Raw genomic sequence first — 13,521 nt, 5'->3', positions numbered from 1 at the left:
GTAAAAAAACACTAAAAGTTATGTTACATTTATATAACATTTCTTGCCATAGCACCATAACAGATTAAAAAAAAACATTTAAACACCACCATCTCTAAAATTATATGCACACAGTACATGAAGTAAAAATCCCTGCATAGTAAGTAGATCTAAGTAACATTCTATATATTCCCCAGTCTACCTTATTCCCCTGCACCATTTAATCCATTATTGCGTCATTTCCCCATACTTGTTGGGTGTTTAATGTGTCCATTCATTCATCCATTATATCATTCCACTTTTCCTCTCTGCACTTTTTGTATTGTAAGACCCAATTAACCTGAATCATGGTGATCTAAATTACCAAACCATGATCATCGTGAAAATGACTATAATCATCATGAAAATTATTACATTGTAAACATATGTACACTATATTACTAACTTTAAGCTTAATCTGTTACAGTAGTACATCTTATACATGGATGCATAATAAATATGTGTAATATATTAATCATGACAATTTTATAACCTTATAAAAAAAACTAGGCAACACTATTGTCATTTTTCCTACAGAAACCTCTTTGGGGTCAACTTCCTATTTGATGCTCACCACACCCCCTTTATATGATGTCACATAAATTAAATCTTGTTACTTCTGTCAAGCAGTTCCACTGCAAAGTCTTAATCATTCAAGTTAAACTCTCCTAAGTTACCTAATATACCCGATATATACTCACTTAATATATACATGCATAAGCGGCTCATGGCCGTAGATTTGGTGGGGCAGCACAACATTAAAGGACATAAGTTGAGATGCTATCGCACTTGAATGATGCTATAGGCTACGATCTAATGAATTTTTAGAGTAAACCCACAATAGGCAGGTCAGAGCAGACAAGACTTGAATGGCCTTGAATAAACTAACTATGTACACCAATTTTCAGAACAGAAAGATGTAGTCTGGTCTAAAAGCCAGTCAAGCAATACAGTTCTCTTAGTGTTGATCAAACGTAACATCTATGACATAACACTGTCACCTCACTGTTTAATTTGCATAACTTGTAAAGAATTAAAAATCTTTCAGATGTGCAATTTTATCACACCTTTCAAAATCAGACATAATTTTTATAAGCAATTTGTGTAATTATGATGGTTTCTGCTTGCTGATAACTGCACTCAAAAGCCACAGTAACAACCTAGCTAGATATGCAGATATCTACATAACATATGCACATATCTACAGATATCTAAGTAGATTAAACTTGAAAAACAAATCTATTTCCAACTATTGAAAGGACTGAAAACTTCAGTCTAAAAATAGTGTGATAACAATGTACAATCACCATCCACTTTATTAAGACCACATTCATGCACTTATCTAATCAGCCAATCATGTGGCACCAGCACTATGCAAAAAATCATGGAGTCACAGGTCAAGAGCATCAGTTAATGTTCACATCATACATCTGAATGAAGAAAAACTGTGACTTTGTTTGTGGCATGGATGTTGGTACCAGAAGGGTTGGTTTTGAATATTTCAGAAACTGCTGATCTCTAGAGTTTACCCAAAATGGTGTGAAATACAAAAACTATTGAGTGAGTGACAGTTCTGTGGGTGGAAACATCTTATTGATGAGAGAGGTCAGAGGAAAATTACTAGATTAGTTCAAGCTGCCAGGAAGGATATAGTAACTCAAATAATGACTCTTTAAAACTGTGGTGAGCAGAAAAGCATCTCAGCATGCACAAAATATCAAAGCTTGAGGTGGATGGGCTACAACAGCAGAAGACCAAATCAGGTTCCACTCCTATCAGCCAAGAATCTGAGGCCTGTGGGCACAGGGCTCATCGAAACTTGACAGCTGAAGATTAGGAAAAAAATCACATGCTCTTTTTCCAGTCTTCAGCTGTCCAGTTTTGGTGTCTGTGCCTATGATAGCCTCAGATTCTTGATTTAAAAATCAGTGGTTACTTAAAAGAGGTAATTAGTGTTAACATGTTATTTTCCCCTGACCCTGTTCGGTCCTTCCCGGTAAATATAAGGTTAGCGCATGCGCAGGTTCAGGGGTTAGTGCGCGGGAAAAAGGGGGATGAGGGGGCGAGGAATTTGTTGTTGTGAGATATTCCTGTGAAGTGGAATAAAAGGGAAACAAAAATGGAGTGTTGACTGTGTAAACGTCGTGTTTATTTAAGTAACATGGTAGCAGAGGATGGTTGAAGGATGGCAGCTAGTTATAAAGTTCCGCCAAAGTTTGATGAAACCAGGCCATATGAATGTTGGAAAAATGAAGTTAATATCTGGACACGGGTTACCGAACTCGACAAAAAGAAACAAGCCCTTGCTGTTGCCTTGGGGCTTGAGGGGAGAGCCCGTGAAACGGCGATGGAAATACCTGTGGAGGATTTAGACAGTGATAACGGTATAGCAACGCTGATGGCTAAGCTGGACGATGTGTTCCTAAAAGAGGAAAAGGATCGTGCATATGAAGCCTATTCTTACTTTGATGGCATAACGAAGAATAGTTCGGTTTCCATGGCGGACTACATAATTGATTTCGAACAGCGATACAATCGCATGAAAAAGTATAATATGACGCTTCCTGACGCTGTGCTGGCTTTTAAGCTACTGGACACGGCTTGCCTTGACGAAAAAAATAGACAGTTAGCACTGACGGCCTGCACCGAGTTGAAGATTTCATCCATGAAGTCGGCTCTAAAACGGATTTTCGGAGGAAAAACGAGAGGCTCGTCAAACGGAATACAAGTGGACGTGGCGTTTTTCACGGAGTAAAGATCACAAGGAAGAGGAAAATGGAACGCAATGTTGCAAAGTGGACAACTAAAGCAGCCATTACCAGGGACTAATCCACTGGATAGATATGGTTAGAGATCCAAATGTGCTATTTGCCAGTGCACATTTCATTGGGCTAAAGACTGTCCACACAAGAAAACTGAACAAGAATAACTGAAGATGCAAATGTTGAGGAATGTAACATCACACTGTTTACAAAGGCCTCCATGTCAGATGCAGAGATATTTATGACTGAATCATTAGGATCAGCGATTATTGACACCGCTTGTACCCGTACTGTGTGTGGGGAGAAATGGTTGGAAAACTATATTGATGACCTTACTCTAGTGAATCAAGTGAATCAGTTGATGCAAACAGAAAGTCCCAGTTGCAGACCATTTCGGTTCGGAGATGGGAATTTGGTATACTCCACAAGAAATGTGAAACTGCCAGCTAAAATAGGACTGACAAAATGCCTAATTGAAACAGAAGTTGTCAAGATTGACATTCCACTCCTGCTGAGTAAAAGAACTGAAGAAAGCAGGGACCATTTTGGACATGGAAAAGGACAGTGCAGTGATGTTCAAACAATCCATTCCACTTGAATTTACTAGTTCAGGACATTACTGTGTCGATATCTGAGACAAAGACACTAAGAAAGATCAAACTGAAGAGGAAGTCCTAACAGTGACAGAAAATATGTCTCCAGATGAGAAACGCAAAGTCCTTCTGAAGCTCCATAAACAGCTTGGTCACGCATCGGCAGACAGGCTACAGAGGCTCATTCACAGTTCAGGAAATAAGGACAACGAATGCTTTACTATTCTACAACAAATAGTATCTGACTGTGAAATATGTCAGAAGTACAAAAGGACAAAGCCAAGGCCTGCTGTGGCTTCGGATTATAACGAGACAGTGGCAGTGGATCTGCACGAGTTAGAACCAGGTGTGTGGTATCTTCACATCATCGACCACTTCACACGTTTCAGCGCCGGAAACATTGTGAAAACAAAGAAGTCATCTGAAATTGTCAACTCCTTCATTCACACTTGGATTAGTGTCCATGGCGCCCCCCAGAGGCTGTACAGTGATAATGGAGGGGAATTCAACAATCAAGAGATCAGAGACATGGCTGAAAACTTTAACATAGAGATAAGAACAACAGCAGGATACAGTCCTTGGAGCAACGGACTACTCGAAAGACATAATCAAACACTCACCGAGATCATCCTGAAAGTCAGACGAGAAAATGGATGTGACTGGCACACTGCCCTTGACTGGGCCCTCATGGCTAAGAACAGTATGCTGAATGTTCATGGCTACAGTCCTGGCTTCCTTCTGTGTTAGTTGATAAACTACCTGCTCTAGAAGGTACCACTGTAAATGCTAAAGTAGGAGAACACATTTCTGCTTTACATGCTTCTAGGAAAGCAGTCACAGAAGCTGAGTCTTCAGAGCGGATAAGAAGGGCACTACATAGACAGCTTAGGCCCACAGATGACATGTATGTGGCAGGAGACAAGGTATATTACAAAAGAGCAGACTGTCCTGAGTGGAAGGGACCAGGAGTAGTTATTGGTCAAGATGGAGCTGTTGTATTTGTAACATGGGGGGACATGGGGGGACTCTTGTAAGAGTACATCAGTCTAGGCTCTGTAAGACAGACACACAGGATCAGGAATCTCAAGATAAGCAAAATGTGCAAGACAACATCCAGAAAGCAAGTGTAAAAGGCAGGTTAAACAATGTAGCAGATAGTGAAGAAAACAGAGACAGTGAACAAGAAAACATCAGTGACAGGGAGGTGAATGCAGAAGAAGTGATTCATCCTAGAATGACACAGACTGAAACAGATCATGATGTGTGTGGTAATCCTGTCTCATCTGCTGGTGTAAAGTTAAAAACAGGACAAACTGTAACATTTATGAAACAGGACAGTGGTGGTCCTCAGAGAGCCAAGGTTTTAGGCAGAGCAGGAAAGCCTCTGGAAAATATAAAAACAGGTTTAATCTGCAACATATTGAACATGATGGCAGTGATGGGCAAAAGGAGTCAATGGATATGTCATGTATTGATAATCTCCACATTGAATCATCTGATAGGGAGACTGATGTACTCATAACAAAAGACATTTCATTTGATGCAGCTAAACAGGATGAAATAGTGAATTGGTTTTTGAGGATGTTGATGCAGGTCAAAAGTGTATCTCTACCAGATGGGTCTGTAGTCTCAAAGAAACTCCGAATGGTATTGTGCCCAAAGCACGACTTGTAGCCAGAGGTTTTGAAGAGCTTAATGTTCAAGAGCTACAGAAAGATTCCCCAACCTGTGCTTCTGACTCTCTTAGGCTATTATTAGCTGTAATCTGTCAAAATAAGTGGCAAGTCCATTCCATGGACATCAAGTCTGCTTTCTTACAGGGCATGCAGTTGTCCAGAGAAATCTATGTTCGGCCCCCTCCCGAAGTGGGAAAGGAAAATATTCTATGGAAACTAAACAAGTGTATTCACGGCCTTGCGGATGCATCATTGTATTGGTACAACAAAGTGAAAGAAATCATGCTGAGTACAGGTGGTAGAATGTCTAAAGTAGATCCAGCAGTATTTTATTGGTTAGATGAACAATGTAAGGTTACTGGAGTACTCGCATGTCATGTTGATGATTTTCTTTGGGCAGGCTCACAAAACTTCTCAACAGATGTGATCTCCATACTGAAGTCTGCATTACATGTTGGACGAGAGGAACATGAAAATTTCTGCTATGTGGGAATGGACCTTGTTACCATTAATGGTGTAGTTCATGTACATCAGCATAGTTACATTGAAAACCTATAGCCTATTCAGCTGCAAGTAGCAAGAGCAGTGCAGAGGGATGCCTCTCTTAATGAGACTGAAACAGAGCAGCTTAGGTCAAAAATAGGACAGATACTGTGGGTTGCAAAACAAACCAGACCAGACATTATGTTTGATGTGAGCAGTTTAGCATCAAATATAAAGTATGCTACAGTCCAGTCTATTCACGACACAAATAAGGTCATAAGAAAGCTTAAATCTGAAAAAGTGACTCTCAGATTTCAGCATTTGGGAAACAGTGATGCTCTAAACTTTGTTGTTTTCAGTGATGCTTCCCTTGGGAATCTCCCAGATGGGGGCACACAAGGGGGACATTGATGGGTCTCATGGGAGAAGGAGGGAAGTTTTCTCCTCTTTGTTGGCAATCTAAGAAAATTAGACGTGTGGTGAGGAGTACTCTGGCAGGTGAAACTCTGGCCCTGTCAGATGGAATAGATAATGCTATTTTTCTGGCTTCTCTCTTTTCTGAACTTACTACTGGAAATGCTGAGCCGAATACTCCTCTGTTGATCTGTGTGACAGACAATCACTCTCTGTTTGATGCCCTTAAGTCAACAAAACAGGTCTCTGAGAAGCGTCTTTGAATGGAAATAAGCAGCATAAAGGAGCTCATACAGAGTAAAAGGATCAAGAAGGTACTCTGGTCGGACACAAAAACTCAACTTGCTGACTGTCTTACAAAAAAAAGGAGCATCGTCCCTGATGTTATTGAAAGTACTCAGTGAAGGACTATGGTGCTATTGAAAGCACTTAGTTAAGGACTGTGGACACTTAAAAAAAAAAAAGTGAGAGGAAAAAGGTTCATTTGAAAAGACTCTACACTTTCACTGGCATATGCAACAATTTTTTTTGTGGTAACTATAACCTTTGTTATATATGTTTGTTTATTTATTTATTTATTTATTTATTTATTTATTTATTTATTGTTTTTGTTTACAGTATAGGGAGATTGTTAACATGTTATTTTCCCCCGACCCTGTTCGGTTCTTCCCGGTAAATATAAGGTTAGCGCATGTGCAGGTTCAGGGGTTTGTGCGCAGGAAAAAGGGGGATGAGGGGGCGAGGAATTTGTTGTTGAGAGATATTCCTGTGAAGTGGAATAAAAGGGAAACAAAAATGGAGTGTTGACTGTGTAAATGTCGTGTTTATTTAAGTAACAATTAGTATTTCAGTGGAATTTAAAATGTATGGAGTGAATTTATATTCATATTCATTCATATTTATGTATGGACTTTATGAATGTTAACATTTGTTGAATGGACGATGCATATGGCTGGGCCCCACATGCTCCTATGAATGACCTGCCACGGGTCTGTATACTGTATATAATCTTTTCAAAAACACACAACACACATGTTTTTCTTATAATCCTTGTGAGGACCATTAACTGACATTATTATTACTGCAGCTATTTAATGTTATGCCTACATATTTAAATCTAAACCATAAACTTAATCTCAGTAAGCAAAAGGAAACCTTTTGGTTTTTTTAAATAAAGGCTTACACACACACACACACACAGTAAGTATTCATTCTGTGTTGTGTGTACAGCTGGTGTTGTGTGTACAGCTGTGTTTGGCTTTAAATGAACATTGCAAAGTGATGGAAGACCAACGTTAACATGCAAATGCATGTATAGTTCAAAACCGTGAATTATATAACATTTAATTAGAGGACGAAATTTTGAAATCCAGTGGTCTTTGCATGGACATTGGAATAATGTTAAGCTACAATATTTCTGACCACAAAATCATTTTTTATAATTAAATTACCTTCTGTGGAGACCCTGTGTGCCAGCAACATTTAATCAGCATACTGATTATCACTAATTCATGATACATTTAAATGGTACTTCCCATTACACATTTCTCTAAACTTGTGGAAAAGTTTGTTGTGGTGACTGGGAAGAAGCAATTGGAGAACATCTGACAAAAAAGATCTATACTGTTAATATATTTGGCAAGAGAAACATTGCATTACATGGCAATTGTATATAAATATGAAGACAGGAAATACATCAATTTCCATTCTGGGAATCCAATGTACAAAACATGTTTACATCCAAACATTCAACAGGTAGACTTGCTCCCTAGCCAGTTATGTTAGCTACTGGAATTGGTGGAAGTCTAAATGGGCATGAGCAAAGAAAACAGGCCAACTTGGAAATGGATTTAATATTTATATAATATTTAATTATAGTAATCAATTACAATTAAGTATTTACCACCCCTGGTAGTACATGAAAAAATATCAAAGCTGCAAACATTGAATCTTGTAGTTGTTCATGAATGTGGGTAACAAGAATTTGAATCACGTGTAAGAATAAAATAGGTCAGGGTCTAAGAATATTTAGTGCAATAAGTTAGTGACAAAGACAGTACAAATTGACCCTTTTTGGGTTTGGGTTTGTCATGGTGTTTTTTGGCTGCCATCCCTTTCCATGCCAAAGGTTCTTATGGTTACCCTAACCCTAACCCCTAACCCTAACCCTAACCCTAACCCCAAGATTATTAAAAACTTGCCAGATCTTACAACACTGTGAATAAGAACACTCAACCTTAATTACATCGGCAAATGAATTATATTCATCATTTTTGTTGTGTTATAAAAACCTGACTAAGCACCATTTAGTACAAACTGATGTAGCTTTTTGAATTAATGGTGAAATGCTCTTATAAACTTAAAAAAAAAAGTTTATAACAAAACATATTTCAGACATAAACTGTTAACTGATAACTGATAACTAAATCCATTAATCTATGTCTTCTAAGACAAGATGTTCTGGAACAAGATATTAAAGCCTTGGTACATATTCATCCACTTCATTCACTGCTCCAAAAGGCACATTTAAAATTCACAGCTGTGACTGGAAAACACATGAAAAAGAATATTTGAATCTGAATGTGGAGCATGTTATGGAAACTCTGATGACACACTCAAAGACTAATTCTAGTGAATGGGGCTTGCCTTTAGAAACTGATAGTAAGAAGAAATCCTTTGTGCACACTCAGGAACAAACCATCATTGAGTATAATATTCAATGTGTAAGCTGGGCAAGCAGACTCACAAACTGATATGACTGATATTAACACAGCATACCAACAGCCTTTTCCAACTCAACTGTGGCTTCAGATTGAAGTTGTCACTGCATCTGCCTGAGGGCCTCCCTTGGGGCCACATCAACTTGTAGAAGTTGTTTCAAGGTCCCCCACACTGGTCTACTTGTATCGCAGCTGTAGATAGTGCATTCACTGTAGTTAATGTTTTATGTAATACTTAAGAGTTAGGCATAGTTATATGTAAGTGTGGAAGTTTTTAGACATTTCAAATAATTATATTAGTTGGATGCAGAGAAGCTTTTCCATGCCTTTGTTTCCTCAAGACTGGATTACTGAAATGTGCTCCTAGGATCCCTGCTAAGAGTCTCTACAAAATCCAGTGCATCCAAACAAAAACATGACCACATCAATCCCATTCTCATCAATGTTTACCAATTTCTTATAGGAATCAATACATCAATGGAAATGCTCCGTACTATCTTAAATAACTGCTTACCTCCACCCAAAATCTGTGATCGAACTATATGTATGGATCCAGAATGAAGGAACAATGGTGAGGGCAATAGCAGATATTGAAAATAAAAAAGAACACAAAATAAAAATATATGCTTATGTATATAATTTGTATATCAGTTTAGTATTATGTATGCTATGCTATGATGTAAACAAAATTACTATTTGCAGCCCAGGTTCACAGGCTTTGTTGAACTTAATCTTCACATTTTAAAATCTGGTCTCAAAATCCCAAAAATCCCAAAAATGAAAAGAAAGAAAACTACATTTAAAGATTCCATTCCAATTCTACTGAACGACATCAAACACTGATTGTCTCAAAGAAACTGAAATTTATTGATTTAATCTGCATTTAATCAAATATTACATCAAATACAATTACACAAATTAGGAATATGACCATGAGAACAACTGAAGTCTGCATTAGAAATGGCCGGATCCTCTTAATGTACTGAAGGAGAAATCGGCATGAGTCAGTTTAGCAATGTCAGGCGAGAAGGACAGTTAGTTGTCCATGGTTACTCCAAGGTTGCATGCAGTGACATATGGTGAGATCTGAGAGTTGTCCAGATCTTAACATGGGGATGCATCACCAGGGACGATGAGTTGTCATCCATGATGAAATGTCAGCCAGACGGGCTGTGATCAGTGTAGAAGCGTGAGTGTCATCAGCAAAGCAGTTGTATGAAAACTCATGTGAGAACAGAAGAGGACCCAGCACTGAACCCTGTGGGACACCAGTGGAGAGTCTTTATGGAGCAGATGTGGATCCCCTCCATCATGCGATAAGACTATCCCTCCAGGTAGGAAGTCAACCATTTCCGTGCTGTGTCATGAAGTCCATGACTCATGAGGACAACAGAGTCTTGTGGTTGACTGTATCGAAGGCTGCTGAAAGAATTGACAGAAATGACAAACCCCACAGTTATACAGTTCCTTCCTAAAGTATTCGATTGGCAAGGCCAATTCTTTTTTATTTTTTTGCTATACACTGCAGATATTTGGGTTTGAGATCAAAAGATGAATATGAGATGATAGATCAGAATTTCAGCATTCATATTTACATCTAGAAGTGTTAAACAAATTCTTTTAGAGAAAAGAATTCAAACCCCTTGTCTGTTCCTGAATGCCCATGGTCTCATACAGTTGCTGGCTTAATGCAATTATTGCAACCAAATATTAAGTGTTATTTACTTTAATTTACTTGCAATAATTGCATTAAGCCAGCAACTGTATGAGACCATGGGCATTCAGGAACAGACAAGGGGTTTGAAGTTTGATGGAAGGCAAGATTCTAAGCACAGAAATGGAGGAGATCAGTGTATATAAAAGCCATACTATCTGACCAGTATCTCTGGGTCAAGAGCAGGTGGATCTTGGTCTTATTCGGTTGATCAGACAAAAGTGAGACCCAGGTAATGAGTTTGCATTCTTGTCAGCCAGACAGTTGTCTGGAAATATGAATGAGAGTGTGCACCTAACTCAGATACATCGAACTCAACAATAAAAGGCCAGTGAGGTCAGGCACTGGTGTTGGATGAGAAGGCCTGGCTTGCAGTCTCCGCTCTAATTCATCCCAAAGGTGTTCTATCGGGTTGAGGTCTGGACTCTGTGCAGGCCAGTCAAGTTCCTCCACACCAAACTCGCTCTTTCATGTCTTTATGGACCTTCCTTTGTGCACTGGTGCGCAGTCATGTTGGAACAGGAAGGGGCTATCCCCAAACTGTTCCCACAAAGTTGGAAGCATGAAATTGTCCAAAATGTCTTGGTATGCTGAAGCATTAAGAGTTCCTTTCACTGGAACTAAGGGGCCAAGCCCAACCCCTGAAAAACAACCCCACACCATAATCCCCCCTCCACCAAACTTTACACTTGGCACAATGCAGTCAGTCAAGTACCGATCTCCTGGCAACTGCCAAACCCAGACTCGTCCATCGGATTGCCAGACAGAGAAGCGTGATTCGTCACTCCAGAGAACACGTCTCCACTGCTCTAGAGTCCAGTGGCAGCGTGCTTTACGCCACTGCATTCGACGCTTTGCATTGCACTTGGTGATGTAAGGCTTGGATGCAGCTGCTCGGCCATGGAAATCCATTCCATGAAGCTCTCTACGCACTGTTCTTGAGCTAATCTGAAGGCCACACGAAGTTTGGAGGTCTGTAGCTATTGACTCTGCAGAAAGTTGGCGACTTCTGCGCACTGTGCGCCTCAGCATGCGTTGACCCCGCTCTGTATTTTTACGTGGCCTACCACTTCGTGACTGAGTTGGAGTTGGACACCACCACAATGGATTTGAAATAAAACAATCAAGATGTGATCAAAGTGTAGACTTTCAGCTTTATTTTAAGAGGTTCCACAAAAATATGGCATTTACCATTTAGGAATTATAGCCCTTTTAAGCAAAGTACTTCCATTTTCAGGGGCTCAAAGGTATTTGGGCAATTGACTGACAAGAAGTTATTTGACAAGGTGTGGTCCATTTCCTCGTTACTTCAAGACAAATGAAGCAGATAAAAGGTCTGAGTTGATATCAAGTATTGAGTTGGCATTTGGCAGCTGTTTGACTGGAGCTACCAATATGAAGTTCACAGAGGTCTCAATGCAAGTGAAGGAGGCCATCATTAGGCTGAAAAAACAACATAAATCTATAAGATAGTTAGGAAAAACCTTAGGTGTGGCCAAATCAACAGTTGGGTACATTCTTAAAAAGAAAGAAAGCACTGGTGAGCTCAACAACATCGAAAGGCCTGGAAGACCATGGAAGACAACTAAAGTGGATGATCACAGAACCCTTTTCTTTGTGAAGAAAAACCCCTTCACAACATTAACAGAAGTCAAGAATACTCTGGAGAAGGTAGGCGTATCATTGTCAAAATCTACAATCAAGAGACTCCTTCATGAATGTAAATACAGAGGTTTTACAACAAGGGGCAAACCACTGGTAACATTCAAGAACAGGAAAGCCAGATTAGACTTTGCCAGAAAACATCTAAAAAGCCTCCCATGCTCTGGAATAAGATTCTTTGGACTGATGAAACCAAGATTAACTCGTACCAGAATGATGGGAAGAGAAAAGTATGGCGAAAGAAAGGAACAGCTCATGATCCAAAGTATACCACATCATGTGTCAAACATGGTGGAGGAAGTGTTATGGCATGGGCATGTATAGCTGCCAGTGGAACAGGCTCACTGGTGTTTATTGATGATGTGACTGCTGACAGAAGTAGCAAGATGAATTCTGAGGTGTATATGGCTATACTATCTGCTCACATTCAGCCAAATGCTACAAAACTGATAGGATGCCGCTTCAGAGTGCAGGTGGATAATGACCCTAAACATAATGTGAAAGCAATTCAAGACTTTTTGAAGGCAAAGAAATTGAATATTCTTCAAGTTGCCCGATCTCAACCCAATAGAGCATGCTTTTCACTTACTGAAGACAAGACTGAAGGCAGAAAGACCCACAAACAAGTGAAGGCCTGGCAAAGCATCTCCAGGGAGGAAACTCAGAATTTGAATTTTGAGAACATGGGCTCCAGACTTCAGGCAGTCACTGACTGCAAAGGATTTTCATCCAAGTATTAAAATGATGGTTATATTTACAATTATGTCACTTAGTCCAAATACCTTTGAGCCCCTGAAAATGGAGGTACTTTGTTGAAAATGGCTGTAATTCCTAAATCGTAAATGTCATATTTTACATATTTTATGTATACATATATACACACAATATATATATATATATATATATATATATATATATATATATATATATATATATATATATGTATATATATCAGCCATAACATTAAAACCACTGAGAGGTGAAGTACATTGATTATCTCATTACAGTTGCACTTGTCAAGGGGATATTGGGCAGCAGGTGAACAGTCAGTTCTCAAAGTAGATTTGTTGGAAGCAGGAATGGACAAGCATAAGGATCTGAGTGACGTTGACAAGGGCCAAATTGTGATGGCTAGACGACTGGGTCAGAGCATCTCCAAAAACGTCAGGTCTTGTAGGGTGGTCCTGGTATGCAGTGGGTAGTACCTACCAAAAGTGGTACCAGGAAGGACAACTGGTGAACCAGCAACAGGGTCATGGGTGCCTAAGGCTCATTGATGCTCATGGAGAGCGAAGGCTAGCCCATCTGGTTTGATCTGAGCAACTGTAGCACAAATTGCAGCGTATGGGGCTGTGTAGCCACAAACCAGTCAGAGTGCCCGTGCTGAGCCCTGTTCACCGCCGAAAGTGCCTATAATGGGCAAGTGAGCATCTTATGGAGCAATGGAAGTGATTGGCTGGTCTGATGACTCATGTTGTT

The sequence above is a fragment of the Pangasianodon hypophthalmus genome, chromosome 17 (assembly GCF_027358585.1).
Source record: "Pangasianodon hypophthalmus isolate fPanHyp1 chromosome 17, fPanHyp1.pri, whole genome shotgun sequence".
In the NCBI taxonomy this organism is placed as follows: domain Eukaryota; kingdom Metazoa; phylum Chordata; class Actinopteri; order Siluriformes; family Pangasiidae; genus Pangasianodon; species Pangasianodon hypophthalmus.
The sequence above is the reverse complement of the archived record's forward strand: the minus strand, read 5'-3'. Positions refer to the sequence as shown.